Raw genomic sequence first — 16,016 nt, 5'->3', positions numbered from 1 at the left:
AATTCCAAATAATCACAAAATTGCCTCAATAAAGCAAATAAAATACCAAGACAATGGAGATCCACCATCTCTACCCCCACTATTTAGGCCTAAGGTGCCCCCTATAAAGCAAAGGACCCCCCAAAAACCATGTGCTGCATGATATGAATGGACCCAACAGACTATGGTCAGCGCAGTAATTGCAACTTGACTCAATAGGCCACACAACAAAGCAATGCTCTGCTCTCCGATCATGTACTTACATTAGTCTGTGTATGCTGCTGCCACACTCTAATTTTAGCAAAATAAATGCCCATATAAACCTCACTCAATCAACAGGGACACTTCCCTTTAAGAGCATGGGCGACAGAGGTGACTTCCCCTGAAGGTGACGTTGTTCAGTCCGTTGGTTGCGCCCTGTGTGCAGAGTAGAGCTACTTTCCCTCTGCGGAGATTTTTTGCCAAAAAACCTTATTTTAATGGAAAAAGAGGAGGGAATTGGGCCAATGTCCCCACAGACTAGGCAGGTGGTGTGCCTCTCCCTGATTTTTAGTGAATTTAGAGATTTTTCCCCTAAAATGTGCTTCCGGAGATGCCTGTTAATCTTAGTGCTGGTTGGGAGACACAACTTTTTGTTGCGATTTGGCATTATCCAGGGCTGCCAGCAAATATTCACATTATCTTCAGAAGGAAACTTTTGGGGACCCTGCCCAGCCACACCATAAGGAACTAGGGAGGTGCGGAAGCAGAGGCAGATCGTGCCCATAGGCGACAGTTAGGGGGGGCATGCAAGTGGGGGACCAGACAGCAGGTCCCATAGAAGAGAGGGGAGACTTTACACCTAGGGCTTTGACAGGTTGGGTTTGAGTCCGTTGGTTAATGTTGCTATATCCCTCTGAGAGATATTTTGCCAAATAAACCTTTACTATAGCTAAAAACAAGAGGGGAAAAGGTGGGTGACGCCCCTCAGACTAGCAGATGTTGCCTCCTCTCCCTGATTTTAGTGATTGGAGATTTTTCCCCCTAAAATGCTGCTTGGTGAGAAGCCTTTAATGTTAGTGCTGCGTTGGAGACACAGACTTTGGCCAGTTATTTAATGGGCTCTCTGCTAATTGACTGTGAAGGAAAAACTTCCAGCATTCTAGAGACTGAGGCCCTCCCAGTACCTGCTGGAACTGATACAAAGCTCAAAGTTTAGGGCTGGGAAAATACATTTCTTGCTTTCCTCTGTATTAAATAGGAAATATTAAGCGCTAAATTCCTTAACCTCCTTTATATTCTCTTTTCTATACAGATTGCTACAGTGCCTTTCCTGCATTTTTTGGAACCGCCCGACTTCGGTGATTACACACCTGCCCATTAACACCTGGAGTTTTTTTTTGGCTTCTCCATTGTTCATATAATTACATCTTTATCTGAACAGTGAAAGAGAGAGCCAGGGGTTCCTTAGGGAGACCCCCCTGGGTTGCCCCGGCCTTGTGCCGCCCCCTATTTTTTTCCCCCCATCGGAGAATCTTCTTTAAGAGGTAATCTGCAAATTCAACTGATTCAGCACATGATTTCTTCTTCAGAGAGTCTGCTCGTAAATTCACTCGGGGGGTCGGCTTTGTGCATATGAGCCCATACGGCTACTGTATATGGGGATATTTATAAGAAGCCAATTCATCAGCCCAGCATTAATAATGGGCTTTAATCAATTTACTGGAACACTGTTTCATACAAATGGGAGAATATAGATAAGGAAATACATAAATGGGTGGTTCACTTTAATGTATATGTTAGTAGTTACAGGATGGCTACTTTCTAAGCAAATTTTTCACTTGTCTTCATTAAATGTTTCGAATTTTTCTGACTCTTTCCCGCTTTATTCAATGGCGTCACTGACCCCATCAAAAAACAAATGGTCTGTAATGCTACACATTTATTGTTATTGCCTACTTTTCTTCAAAGAACATGGTTGCTAGAGTCATTTGGACCATAGCACCACATGGCTGAAATTGCCAAACTGGAGAGCTGCTGAAGAAAAAGAACACTCAATAACTCAAAACCCACAAATAATAAAAAAAGAAAAACAAGTGAAAATTGTCTTAGAATATCACTATCTGCACATAACTAAAAAAAGTTCATTTAAAGGGAAACAACTCTTGCCTTCACTTTGGCTGATTATGTCTATTTGTCCCTGCTAGGTTTCAACGATGGACAAGGTGCAGAGAAATCCATCTCTTCTGGCGTAATGCCTCAGTGTAAAACCAATCCTCTCTTCATCTGAACTGGTGTTTCCCTTTCTCTCTTCTATATAAGTTCTACTTAAACTGTCTGTCTGCACTGCTTCTTTTATATATATATATTATATATAGTATATATATATTTATAATATATATATATTATATATATATATATATATAGATAGATATAGATATAGATATATATAGTAATATATATATATATATATAGATATATAGAGATATAACAACGAAAAACCGCACACACAGGATTTATAGGGGCAAATTCATTAAGATGCGAAAGTTGTGCCAGCGCGCAACTTTGCCGCACTTCGCCAGGCGAAGTTTCGGCCAGCTCCGCCAAAAAATTCACTAAAATCCGAAGTTGCGCATAGGGGTTAGCGTAAGGTTGCGAAGTTTGCGCTAGCGTTGATTCGCTATATAAAGCCGAAGTTACCCGGCTAGCGAAGGCTAATTTGCATACGGCGCGAAAATTCAACTTCATGGAGGAATACGTATCTGCACTACCAAATGCCTAGAAAACCTTCAAATCAGCAAATAAAAAATTTATTTTGCCCTACACATGTGCCCACTGTCTAGGTAAGTTGCCATGAGTCAGGAAATGTAGGGGGGAGGAAGGGAGCCTTTCTTTTTCAGCCTATCACAACCATCATGTAGAAAACATGCCAGCGTTTTTTGGGACTTAGAAAAAAATTTTTTTTTTTAAACAAGCCCTATCTACTCTATTGCGCTTTTCGCCAGGTCTGAGATGGGGTGGCGAAGGAAGTCTAGCGTAAAAGGGTAGCGTTCAGTACACTGCGCAAGTTAGTGAATTTGCGTAGTTTCGTCGCTAGCGAAAATTCGCCTGCGTAAGGTTGCGAAGTAGTAACACTAGCGAAACTACGGCAGCGTTCGTTAGTGAATTTGCGCACCGAGTAGCGAAAATGCCAAACGCTAGCGAATTAACGCTAGCGTTCGGCGCTTCGCGCCTTAGTGAATTTTGCCCCATAAGGTGCCAAAAAATAAAAAAGGTTTATTGCAACGTTTCGGCTCCTGTACTCGAGCCTTCTTCAGGGCCACCTGAAGAAGGCTCGAGTACAGGAGCCGGAAGCGTTGCAATAAATCTTTTGTTTTATTTTTTGCACCTTATAAGTCTGTGTGTGCGATTTTTCGTTGTTCTATGTATAATTTACATAACTGCACCTGGGCAATTGCCTATTTACAAGAGTGCTCCAGCTGTATGAAAAAAAAAAAAAATAAAAATAAAAAAAAATATATTATATATATGTCGGAGCTGCCAAACCTTTTGCCTCTGCTGCATGTAGAACTGACATCCAGGGAATCCAATCACTACGTTTATTTAATTTTCAGAATAAAATGCCCTTATTACTGCATTGTTGCCCCAATAAAAAACCCAAACCCTTGTCTGTCTCTTTTCTCCTCAGAGCCAGGCTGACGACTTGAGCAGCATTAGAGCCATTTAGTATTCTGTCCCTAATGCTCTGTTCTTTTCACTTACAGACGCTGTACTCCGTCCTGAAGGACTTCAGGGGGCAACATACGGACTTTGAGGCCCTCGCCTCTTATTACGGTAAAATCCTAATATAAATTTATCAGTTCCTAAGGTGTGCCATGGTTTTATCATATGTGAATTCCTTTCCCCATATAGCTCAGTATTTAACAGAAATGTGAAACTGTTTTTCCTGCAGAACATCACTACCGGGTCGAATACAGCACGAGAACATCGTCCTGTAAGTAAACCATAAATGGACTTGTTTACATGTTGGGAAATCATTTCTATTGCCCAGGGTAACTGCAAGGGCAATAAGGCTGGAAAATGTTAATTAACATTCAGTGATATCTTTCTTTTTCAGAAAGACACTTCCTTCTTACGTGCGAAGTGGACCCGAGGATGAGGGCCAAGGAGAACATTATCCTGTACTGGGAAAATGCTCAACTCACTGGTATGTAATGCAGAATTGAGTTTAGGTAAATAGGGAACAAATAATATTAGATTGCCAGCTCTTATCTCACACTGCTTCTTTCTTTATGTTTCAGGAAGTGATCAAAGAGGGAATATGCCGCCCTCAGGAAGTCTGCCCAAGCTGCCTCCTGTAAGTGTCACTAGTATTATTATGGGAGAGGTTATTATTCACTGTGTGTCTCTATAATAATTGGTACAAAGAAGCGCTTAAACATTGACTCTTCTTCTTCCACAGGATTCCCAACTCGAGTCCAAAACCGGAGGCAGCAACTAGAAATATCTCGGCTGGAGAATGTAAGTTCACCTGGGATCACTGTCCCTGATGCTTTTCTTGGGTGTTTTAACAACTAGGATACTGAACTTTTGATTGGTCCATTGCAATCAGGACAAACTGCACACGGGGTGATTTGGGTTTTTTTCTCCCTATGAGAGAAAGGCTGAACAATATCACATTCATCAGCTGCCGGCAGGGAATCCCACACCCTCACTGCCCTCAGCATATAAATGGTACTATTAGCCAGCACATCTACAGGCATAATCCTAACTGTCTCCTTTCTTTTCCCCTTTGCTCCTATCCTTGTGCCTCCCATGTGCTCACAGACCATCAACCAACACCTTAACCAGCTGCACAACGAGTTTGTGAGAGAGCAGAAGCTACAGGAAGGGCGCTCGGTATGCTAGGGTCGGACTGGTGCCCGGGGCCCACCGGGACTGGTGTCCAGGGCCCCCCTCTGACCCCCTCTTTTTACCTAGGCGAATCGGCCCGCTCGCATAATGCCCAGCGGCGCAGGCGCGCATGCCGCAAACGGAAAAGCCAGGCACGCATGCGTATAATTGGCGCTAGACGCGCATAGCGTAAACAGGCGCGCATGCACGCAAACGGCGCTGCGATCCGCCGAAATTTTGTTTATTTTTTTTAAAAAAACTGTTTGGGAGAGGGGTCTGCGCCCGGCGGGGCCCCACTAGGTCGGGGCCCACCGGTATTTTCCCGGTATCCCGCCGGGCCAGGCCGACACTGTCGGTATGATTTGCCAATTAACACTTTCAAATTACACTTACTGGCACTTAAACGTTCAAAAAATAGATGTTTTCTCGTACCTTGGGTGCTTTGGCCATACTAATAGTAAATAGCACAGAAACTTGTTTGAACTTTTTTAGGTCCCTACAAACATAGCAATGTATTTCAGCATGTATCACTGGGTGAAGTCTAGCATGGAACTTACTCAGCCTCAGTAACTGCCCAATGTGTTACAGTAGGGACAGATGTGTAGCAGGCATAATGTTATTTCTTAGGTACAAGGCTATCTGGCTATTTTAATCCTCCAGTGATCAGAATTGTAGTTGCAATACTTTGGGAAACAAATTACAATATATTGACCCTTTTTTTTTTTTTTTTTTAACATTTTCTTCCCTTCAAACCTAGTAAGAAACAAAGTCCTGCAGCTGAAGAAAGAGGAGGAGGATGATGCAGGGCCCCTGCAGCAGCAGCAGAAGAGGAAGCCGCTCCTGGAGAAGAAGAAGAGGAAAGCTCCAATAAAGAAAAAGAGGAAAGCGCCTCCCGCTGAAGATAAGCAACTTCGTGAAGAGGAGGAGAAAGAAGACGGAGCGGAAGTAGGAGGTTCTGGCAGAAGAACATCAAGCCCCTGCAGTGGAGCTGAGAAGAAACGAGGCGACAGTCTCCTGCAGGGGAAGAAGAACAGGTAGGACCTCCTGAAGAAAACAAAGAGAAAACTCCTGTAGCGGAGGAGAAAGAAGAGGGAGCGGATGGAGAAGAAGAGCTCCTGAGGTGGAAGAGATCATCAAAGATCCTCCGGTGGTGGAGAGGCCAACCCTGCGAAAACAAGCTTTAGGAAGCGCCATCATGAAGAGGCTCCGGAGAGTAATGCCGGTAATGTATCAATTTACTGACAATTACCCATTATCTAGAGATGCCTCATGTTGTCCAGTGGCAGCTCCACTTTACTTCCTGCAGTTCTGAGCATTTTCAATCAGAACAATAAAAGGAAAATCATACACCGTCTGTTGAGCCCGCAGGCTGATTACTTTGAGGGCACCCCATAGACCGATGTTTGGCCTGGCCTTTAGGTTGTAAGAGGTTGCTGACAGAGATCGAAGTCTGCAGATAAAGTGTTGATTCTATAGCAGGCCAATAACAGGGGAGGTAGGTAATGCTTATAGGGACTGCTGGGACATCTGCCTTAGATAATCCAACCTTTGGAAATTGAAACACGCAGTGATTATAAAGAATAGGCTTGAGATATTAGGCTTCATGTCAACACTTTCTAAATCTTTTTTTTTTCAGCATTCCACCCAAAGACTCAACTGCTGCTGCCGACCCAACACCATGGCCTAAATCCTTCCGGTTTACCTCTCCCAAGGGCGTATGTCTGTGTGTCTGTCTGTCTGTGTGTTTGTGGGTTATGTACAGAAGGGAGTGTGGGAGTTGATACAAGAGTGGGTGAGGGGTTATGTACAGGAGGGAGAGTGAGGGGTTATGTACAGGAGTGGGGTGAGGGATTATGTACAGGAGGGAGGAGTGAGGGGTATGTCAGGAGGAAGGGTGGGAGTTATATACAGGAGGGAGTGTGGGAGTTATGTACAGGAGTGGGTGGAGGGATTATGTACAGGGTGGGGTGTAGGGATTATGTACAGAAGGGAGCAGTGAGGGTATGTTACAGTGAGAAGGGTGGGAGTTATATACAGGAGGGAGTGGTGGAGTTAATGTACAGGAGTGGGCGTGAGGGATTAATTACGGAGTGGGGTGAGGGGATTATGGTACAGGAGGGAGAGTGAGGGGGTTATGTACAGGAGTGGGGTGAGGGATCTATGTATTAAAATCCTCCCAGCCGCTCCAAAGATAATACTCCCAACCCTCTGCAAATAATCAACACAAAATGAGGTCTCAAAAGTAGTTCTTTATTGGCCAGAATTCCAAATTGCTTTCTTAAAGACAAAAATCAATATTCTATTTATCCAGATTAGCATCCAGGCAATCCTAGATCCCCAACTGGTAAAATCTTCAGTACAGGTATGGGACCTGTTATCCAGAATGCTCAGTGTTTTCTGTTAACTATCTTTCCGTAATTTGATCCTCATACTTTAGTCTACTAGAAAGATTCATTTAAAACAATAAAATAAACCCAATAGGCTGAATTTTGCTTCAAAAATAAGGATTCATTATCACTTAGTTTTTGGATCAGTACAAGGTACTGTTTAATTATTACAGAGAACAATTTTTGGATAATTTTAAATAAAATGGAGTCCCTATGGGAGAAAGCCTTCTTGACATGCCGAGCTTTTCTGGATTACAGATCCCATACCTGTAAAACAAATTAAGCAACAGTGATTCCTAGAACTATTAAACATATATACAACATGAAAACAACCTTCTGTAAAATTTCACAGCCAACCAACATCGCACTAAAACCTAAAAAATGGGCCACTATGGCTGCTAAAAATAACCCACAATATCAACCCCAATATCTCCCACAGCAATGCTGTGACTAATTTTACAAACATGTTCTGTACGACCAAACCATAAATACTTACCATGAGAGTGGTCCCAGGCAACGTCTTCCTCTGTCTCTGATCTCTCTTCTATCCCTTCTGCTATATCCTTCTTTTCTTCGGCTTTCTTATTTGTAATATTCCTGATAAAGACAAATGTATGTAAAAAAAATACATTTAAAAAAAACCTATATATGGGTTTTTTTTTGACAACATACACCTTTCAAAATCTGCCGTTGTACAAGTTTCCTTTCTGTAACAGATAATAGACCTAAAAAAGAAGGGAAAAAGATCAAATTGAAGGTGCACTTTGAAACCAACATACTTTAGTTTTCCAATCCAACTCCCCACTAATGTAGGTTCACCCACAGATCATGACTTTTTTTTTTGCAAAATACACACAAACCACGCAATATGAGCCCATAACCCTTTAGCCCCAGCACAAAAAACCTCTGGCTCACTGTCCTGAACTGACTCATAACAACTGCTACAGTCACTATAAGAAAAACTAACCTAATGCTAACTGAGCCTCCCACTTCCTACTCACTTGGGTCCTGGTTGTGGTTCTTCCTCAGTGGCTTCTTCAGTAGATGTTCATCCTGTGATGCACATCTGTCCCCTGTGTTTTTTGTCTCAATTCAAACTTCTAAACTCCATCCCTTTTATGTGTTTCACTACTCCTCTAGTGGCCAAACACTATTATACAGGTAAACATAGATCCAACCAACTCTACACTGCCATCTAGGAGCAGAAGTTGGTAATTACAATGCAATAAACTTGGGTGAAGCCTTTAAAGACGGATGCACACTGGAGATATGATGCCCAACGTTTAAATTTGTGCTACATGGGTGAACATATCCCTGAAATGTTTTTCCAACTGGCCAGGGCCAGAACTAGGACAGCAGGCAGAAAGCAGGTCCTACGACGCCATTGAAAGGGGTCGCTGTAGCTACCTTTAAAATGTCTCTGCCTTCCCCCTAGCCAGGTTCGCCACAACTTACCCCCTGCTCTCCCCTCCCTCCCCTCCATTGCTTTCCTCTTGCCCCCTTCGTATTCCTCCTCCCCTCCATTGCTCTCTCTTCTTCTGTGGGTGCATCCGGGTTGTTCTGCCACCGGCAAATAAAGTAAATCGCCAGTTTCGGAAACATACTCGGCACTTTTGTTTCCCAAAAATGCTAACTTAGGTAACTTAAAGGAACTTTTTATTACAGCAGGGAAACATTTTTGAGAGAGATTTGCATAAATTCTATTTTTCCCCGTATAATTTGTCCAGCCGTAGAAGGGATTTTGATCTCCATCTCTTAATTCTGCTAAAAACACATAAACTTTAACTTAGTTTACCATCAAGTAACAAGACACTGTTTTATTATTAGAGAAGTCATTTTAAAAAGTATATGTATTCCTTTGTATAACGCTTTATGCAATGAATCTAGGATTTGCATATTCAAATTAGGGGTGGGAAAGGGAAATCAGACACGTACTATTTGGTCACAAAACAAGGAAGTAAAAATGTTTTCCAACTTTTTACATTCCTGTTTCCACTCACTGGAAGAAGATTAAGTTGCCAGACATTTGTTTCGTTTTACCTCAGTAGTTGTTACAGTGTATTTGTTACACTTGTAATTTTAATGGATTATCTGTAAACCGTGACCTTTTTGAAACACACTGGTGACATCTTTGTGGATGTTTTTAAGTAATTACAATTGTCTTTTAAATTATAACCAACGGAATGGTTGTATTCAAAAAGTATTAAATATTTATTCACGTATTTATTTTTTTATGGAATACATAGATGTATATTTTAATGCAACTTGTTGATATATACATGATGGGACATCGCTTTTGTTTATTTTAACAATATATGCAGATTCGCTATAATGTGATAGGCCCTTAATTGAACACATGATCACACTGAGATGTTAATGTTGAATGAGGTGCAATGATTGGTCTATGATGGAGCACTTTGTTATTTAATGTGAGTTTTTAAAAGTTTTTGCATCATCCTTGAAAAGTCGTCATAACCCTTATTAGAAAAGGAACTTAAAGGGGACCCGTCACCCAAAAAAAATATTTCAAAATTCCTATTTATCACATTAGTCAAGCAAAATGAACTTTAATTAACACTATATAAATTATTTGAATCTTGTTTCCTTCAGTCTGGGAATTCAAAATGACAGCAAGCAGGCAGCAGCCATTTTGTGGACACTGTTATTAAGACAAGCCTTGCATCATCTCAAAATCTTGTTTGTGCACCAGAATGGAGGACCCAATGTCCATTCCCATGCCCTGGTTACACAATTAAATGGTAAGGAGAACAGGGGAATGTGTGAAGAGCAGTGAAATCTAGGAAGTGCTGAATGGAAAGTGAAAGTAATTGCCTGCCCCGCCTCTATGCCCATGGCATAGAGGAGGGGCAGACAATATTTGATTGACAGCTGAGATTTTTAAATGAGCTTACAACGGCCATGAATGCTTTAATAAAAAATAGAAATTGGATTTCATGTTTAATTTGAAAAGGACTTTTAATATACAGATTTATGTGTCTGGGTGACAGGTCCACTTTAAAGTTATAAAAGAGGATAAGATAGCTGTGAAGAAAAATTATACAGCAGTGGCAGGATAAGGTCTTAAATACTTATCAATCATAGGTGATTGGGGCCCTCTGCTGCGCCCTTGAACATACCAATATCTTGATCAGGACAGATTCTCATTTGGGGTGCCCGTATAGCTATTAAATCAATGTAGTACTCTAGCTATTTCTATCCATAAGTATCTGGGGTATGTCGCTCTGAGGCTCTACTTTTCAGGGTTTCAAAAAACTCCTAGCACTCCAGGAGGGAGGAAGGCTTCCAATGGTATTGCAGTATCATTCTGGAGACAATCTTGTCATTCCACGGGTGGTTCTTGAGATATCCGAAGTTCTCTTAGGGCCCTTTACTTGGGTCCATTCCTCCTTTAGTTCAAATTCTTCTTCTGTCAGTTGCTCAGGGTCCTTTAGCCAACCGGGTAGATCTATGAGTTTATGCATAAAACTTCCAGTATCGGCAGGAGATCTGATAATTGCTGTTATCCCATCTTTGATCACCGTGAGGGAGAAGGGGTGTCCCCACTTGTAGAGTATATTTTTTCCCTCTTAATATACCGGTCAGTGGTTTCAGCATTTTCCTTTTAATCAAGGCTTGCCTTGATAAGTCTTGAAAAAGTCTTAAAGTGCTATCTTCATAGGAGACGTCGTCTGCCTCTCTGGCTTTCAGTAAAATCTCCACTTTAAGAGAAAAGTTATGAAGGCAACACAGGATATCACGTGGGGCGTTAGGTGGCTTTAAACTTTTGCACCCTGTGTGCTCTGCTAATCTCTATCTCTAAGGTTGACTCTCTTTTCAGGAGGTTGTTAAATATTTGGAGGCAGTCTGGTTGGATCCCATCATTTACTAACACCTCAGGAACATCTCTTATTCTGATATTGTTCCATCTACTCCTGTTCTCCTGGTCTTCCAGTTGTCTTTGCAATTCAGATATTTTATTATCTTGATCTGTGATGTGTTTATGCATTGACCTTTGGTGGGCGGAAACCTTATCAATATTTGTTTCCAGGTTGTCCGTCCGTATGGCAAGGGCACTGATGTCTCTTTCAATATCCTGGATATCCTCTTTAATAGATCTTGTCATCTCATGGAGCATGTCTTTAAATCCGATTTAGAGGGTAGTTGTGCAATATAGGACTGTAGGTCTTGCTCTTCGTGATCTTCCCCTGATTCGCTGTCTGTGTCTGAGTGCTCTCTCCTCCTCGGCATTTATTGCCGGTAGCGATTTGCTTTTAGCCTGCGTCTCCTTCACCTTCGCTGCTTTGTCCCCCCTTTGTCTTTGGGTTTTCCCCATATTGGCTTTGCTATCCAGCCAGTAAGTGTTGGGTGAGACGCAACTCCCACACTGGGGGCTTACTGTGCCACTGCAAACTAGGCCTCCATCAGGCTGATCAACCACGGCAAACCCCTGGACACCACGAGGCTTAGCCGCTTCACATCGAGTGCGACCGGACCGTGCTCCAACACTAGGCGCCCTTACTCTGCCTAGGCAATCCAGGGATCAGCTAATCCCTGGCGTTCCAATTTGGGAGGTGAGAAAGGTGCGAGATGGGCCTCCCCAACACAACACGCGCACAGCGTCTGTCAGCTATTACGGCTCGGCCTCAGAGTCTAGTGCCCGCACACAACAGGCACTAGACTCTGGACACAACCTAACCCGCAACTAGGGTTGAGGGTTAGGTTAACCAGGAAGAGGGGATGAAGCGAGTATGATCAGAGTAAGCCACTCCGCCAAAGCAGAAGTCTGCAAGAACCCACATGGCAGATGAGTGTACCTCATGATGACGGTCAATGGTCATGGGTCAAAGTTCGTAGGTCAGAGGACACTCCACCAAAGCAGATGGATGCAAGAGCCCCGACGGCCGATAAGAAAACCCCATGATGGCTGTCAAAGGTCACGTGTCAAATGTGGAAGGTCCAATGGTATTGAAGGCTGCCAAGTAAAGGCACAGTTGCAAATTTTGTTGTGCTGATCAGAAGAATTAACTGGAGGGATTTTGTTAAATTTTTGTTCATCGACTCTCATATCTGGTATCACATGTAGCAATAAAGAGCATGGGCTAAAGGTCATGGGTAAGATACCTAGACTTTAAATTGGCGTTTACTCAAAAGCACTCCATTAGAGTAAGCTAGGGGTCTGACTGGATGGTCTAGCACAGGAATAAGCAAACCCCATGATGGAGGCTAAATTGCATGGGTCAAAGGTCATGGATCAGAGGGAACTCCGTCAAAGCAGATGGTGCCAACAGCCACTAAGGCAGACAAGTGATAACCGTTGTGGTGGTCAAATTGTATGGGTCATAGGTAACGGGTCAGAAGGCACTCCGCCAAAGCAGATGGCTGCAAGGGCAGATGAGCATACCTCATGATAATGGTCAACTGTCATACGTCAAAGGTCATGTGTAAAATGGCATGGGTCAGAGGGGACTCTGACAAAGCAGATGGCTGCAAGAGCCACCACAGCAGGCAAGTGACAACCATTATGGTGGTCAAAGGTCATGGGTCAAAGGTCATGGGTCAAAAAGTGTACTCCACCAAAGCAGATAGGTAAATTGCATGGGTCAAAAGGTAATCAATCAAAGCAGGAGGCTGGAAGATCCATCAGGCAGATAATCGGTCCACACGATGGTGGTCAAAGTTCATGTATCAAAGATGATGGTTTAAATGACATGGGTCAAAGGTCACTCCACCAATGCAGATGGCTGCAAAAGCCCCAAGGTAGACAAACGACCACTATGATGGTAGTCAATCGTCATGGGTCAAAGGTCATGGGTCAAAGGTCATTGATCAGACGGCACTCCACCAAAGAACATGGCTGCAATAGTCCCCAAGGCAGATAAGCGAACCAAATGATGGTAGTCAAAGGTCATGGGTCAAAGGTCATGAGTCAAATGTCACTGGTCAAATGTCTTGGGTCAGAGGGCACTGTTCATGGGTCAAAGATCATGAGACAAATGGCATGGGTCAAAGGTCAGGGGTCAAAGGTAACTCCCTCAAAGCAGATGGCAGCAAGAGCCACCAAGGCAGACGAATGACAACCACTGTGGAGGACAAAGGTCATGGGTCAGAGGAGACTGTCAAAGCAGATGGCTGCAAGAGCCACCAAGGCAGACAAGTGACAACCATTATGGTGGTCAAACATCATGGGTCAAATGACATAGGTCAAAGGCCATGGGTCAAATGGTATTTGTCATATGGCATGGGTCAGATGGAACTCCGATCAAAGCAGATGGTGGCAAGAGCCACCAAGGCAGATAAGTGACTACAACTATGGTAGTCAAATGTCATGGGTCAAAGGTTAAGTGTCAAATTGCATGGGTCAGAGGGAACTCCGATCACTGTCCTCTACAGAGACATCCCATAAAACTATTGCAGCATATGTAGTCCCCTGTACTAAGCACAAATCAGCAGGAGTAGTCCCTAAGTTTGCTCATAACATCTACAGAGTGATCCCAAAAAACTATGGCAGCATATGCATTCCCCTGTACTAAGCACAATTCAGCAGGAACAATCCCCTAAATTAGCTAATATACTGTACAGAGAGATCCCATTCAACTATAGGTATTCCCTTGAACTAAGTACAAGCAGCAGGAACAGTCCCCTACTTTTGCTCATTGCCTGCACAGAGAGATCCCATAAACTTTGGAAGCATAGGAATTCCTCTGTAATAAGCACAATTCGGCAGAAACAGTCCCTAACTTTGCTCATAGCCTGTACAGAGAGATCCCATATAACTATGTAAGCAAAGGAATTCCTCTGTACTAAGAACAATTCAGCAGGAAAAGCACTGACGTTGGATTAAATCTTGTATAGAAAGATCCCATAAAATGATGGCAGCATAGGTATTCCCCTGTACTAAGCATAATTCAGCAGGAACATTATCTAAGTTTGCACGTAGCCTTTACAGAGAGATCTCAAAAAATATGGCAGCATAGGAATTCACCTGTACTAAGCACAATTCAGCAGGAACAGTCCGTCAGTTTACTCTCAGCCTGTACAGAGACATCCCATAAACAATGGCAGCATAGGTATTCCTGTGTACTAAGCACAATTCAGCAGGAACGGTCCCCAAAGTTTGTTCATAGATATTGGTGTTGGAATTGAACTCATGGCTTCAGGACTTCAACTTTGCCTCCTTTCGTGACTTCAGGTCTTTTCGCTGCTTCAGGACTCCAATTTTGGCTATTTTCATGGCTTCGGGTCTTTTCGCTCATAACTTTCGCACTTCCGCATTTCGGCTGTTCGCGACTTCGGGATGAGGTGGCACGGCTTCGGCACTGGCAAGGGGGGCCCGGCTCTTTCGAAAAGTTCAGCACTGCCGGCCCCCCTTCAGGCTCGGGCCCAGCAGCATATGTATTCCCCTGTACTAAGTACAGTTTAGCTGGAACAGTCCGTAAGTCTGCTCAAAGCCTGTACAGAGAGATCCCTGTATAACTCAACCTGCAGCCTTGTGCCTTTATATGGTGACAGAACCCCTCAGTGACAGCTAATATTCTTATCATTTACGGTAGGGGACACAATACCATATAATACCTGTGTAATACTCGGGGTCCAATGTATAACTTAGTCTGCAGCTTTGTGCCTTTATATGGTCACAGAGCCAGTCAGTGACATCTAACAACCTTATCATTTAAAGTAGGGGGTGCATTATCCCTTATAATCAATGAGTGATAGTCCCCTGTGTAACTCAGCCTGCAGCCTTTATATGGTTATAGAACCCCAGCCCAGTGCCCAAAGCCCACCCCAGATTCCGGCAAGCCCACACTACAGTAAAAAGCCCACATAGACATCAGTGCTAAAACTAACCCCCACACATAGTTTATAAAAAGCCATTGGTGGTTAAAACAAAAACATTGTTGGCCAGGGTCCCATATACAGGTTTTTTAAAAATCATTTGAGGTCAGGGCCCCATAAGATAAAAAAATATATTGGTGCAAGGGCCCCCCAAAACATTTTTTTTTTGTTTGTTTTTTCAAAAGAAAATTGGTGGTGAGGACCCCCCCTACAAGTTAAAAAAATCATTGGTGGCCAAGGCCCTCCCGCTATAAGTTAAAAAAAAAAAACCTTTGCACCTGGTTCCCCAAAAACGTTTCTAAAAACATTGGTGGCCATGGCCCCCTCTTAAAAGTTTAAAAGAAACATTGGTGGTCAGGGGCCTATATAGTATTAACATAATACAGGGGTTTAATAAAATAAAAAACACACTGTTCAGTGGACCTTACTCCTTACCTGGCTTTGGGTCCTTTCGAGGCTTCAGGACTTCAACTTCGGGTCTTTTCGTGACGTCGGGTCTTTTCGCAGCATTGAAGACCCCCCACATGGTCTGTCATTTCCGGTACTGCAAAATCAACACATTTACAGCATTAATTTGTGGGGCAAAGATAGAAAAATGTACATTCACCCAAAAAAACATATATTTTCAGAAAGTAGACATTCCCCTGAATCCAAATTGGGTGTGCATGTCTTTCTACTCTGAAGCACCAAGCTGCGAGCCTTAACTAAATTTGACGATTTTGGAGATAACTTCTACCTTGCAGCATCTTACCTGCTACATACTATTAGGTAACAAGATAAAACATATATTGATACATGGAACTAGACAGTGTAATCTACACTTCTTTCCCCGCAAGTTGGGACAAAATAGAAACTAATTAGAGACCAACACTGTGATACAAAGTATAGTGAGGTGATGAGGTCCCAACCTTACCAACAATGTAACAAGCCAACTAGTTCAGGGAC

General features: G+C 42.9%; 1 long non-coding RNA gene across 1 annotated transcript in view; it reads right to left on the bottom strand.

Moving 5' to 3' along the window:
- The window catches only part of LOC121396108, a 31,666-nt gene extending 16,102 nt beyond the window's left edge, over positions 1 to 15,564 (bottom strand). Inside the window, exon 1 of the long non-coding RNA XR_005962827.1 lies at positions 15,507 to 15,564. This is a non-coding gene — a long non-coding RNA (uncharacterized LOC121396108). The remainder of the gene's footprint in view (positions 1 to 15,506) is intronic.
- Positions 15,565 to 16,016: the final 452 nt, after the last annotated feature.

This window comes from Xenopus laevis, chromosome 7S (genome assembly GCF_017654675.1).
Source record: "Xenopus laevis strain J_2021 chromosome 7S, Xenopus_laevis_v10.1, whole genome shotgun sequence".
Lineage (NCBI taxonomy): Eukaryota > Metazoa > Chordata > Amphibia > Anura > Pipidae > Xenopus > Xenopus laevis.
This window is presented reverse-complemented; position numbering and strand designations above follow the sequence as displayed.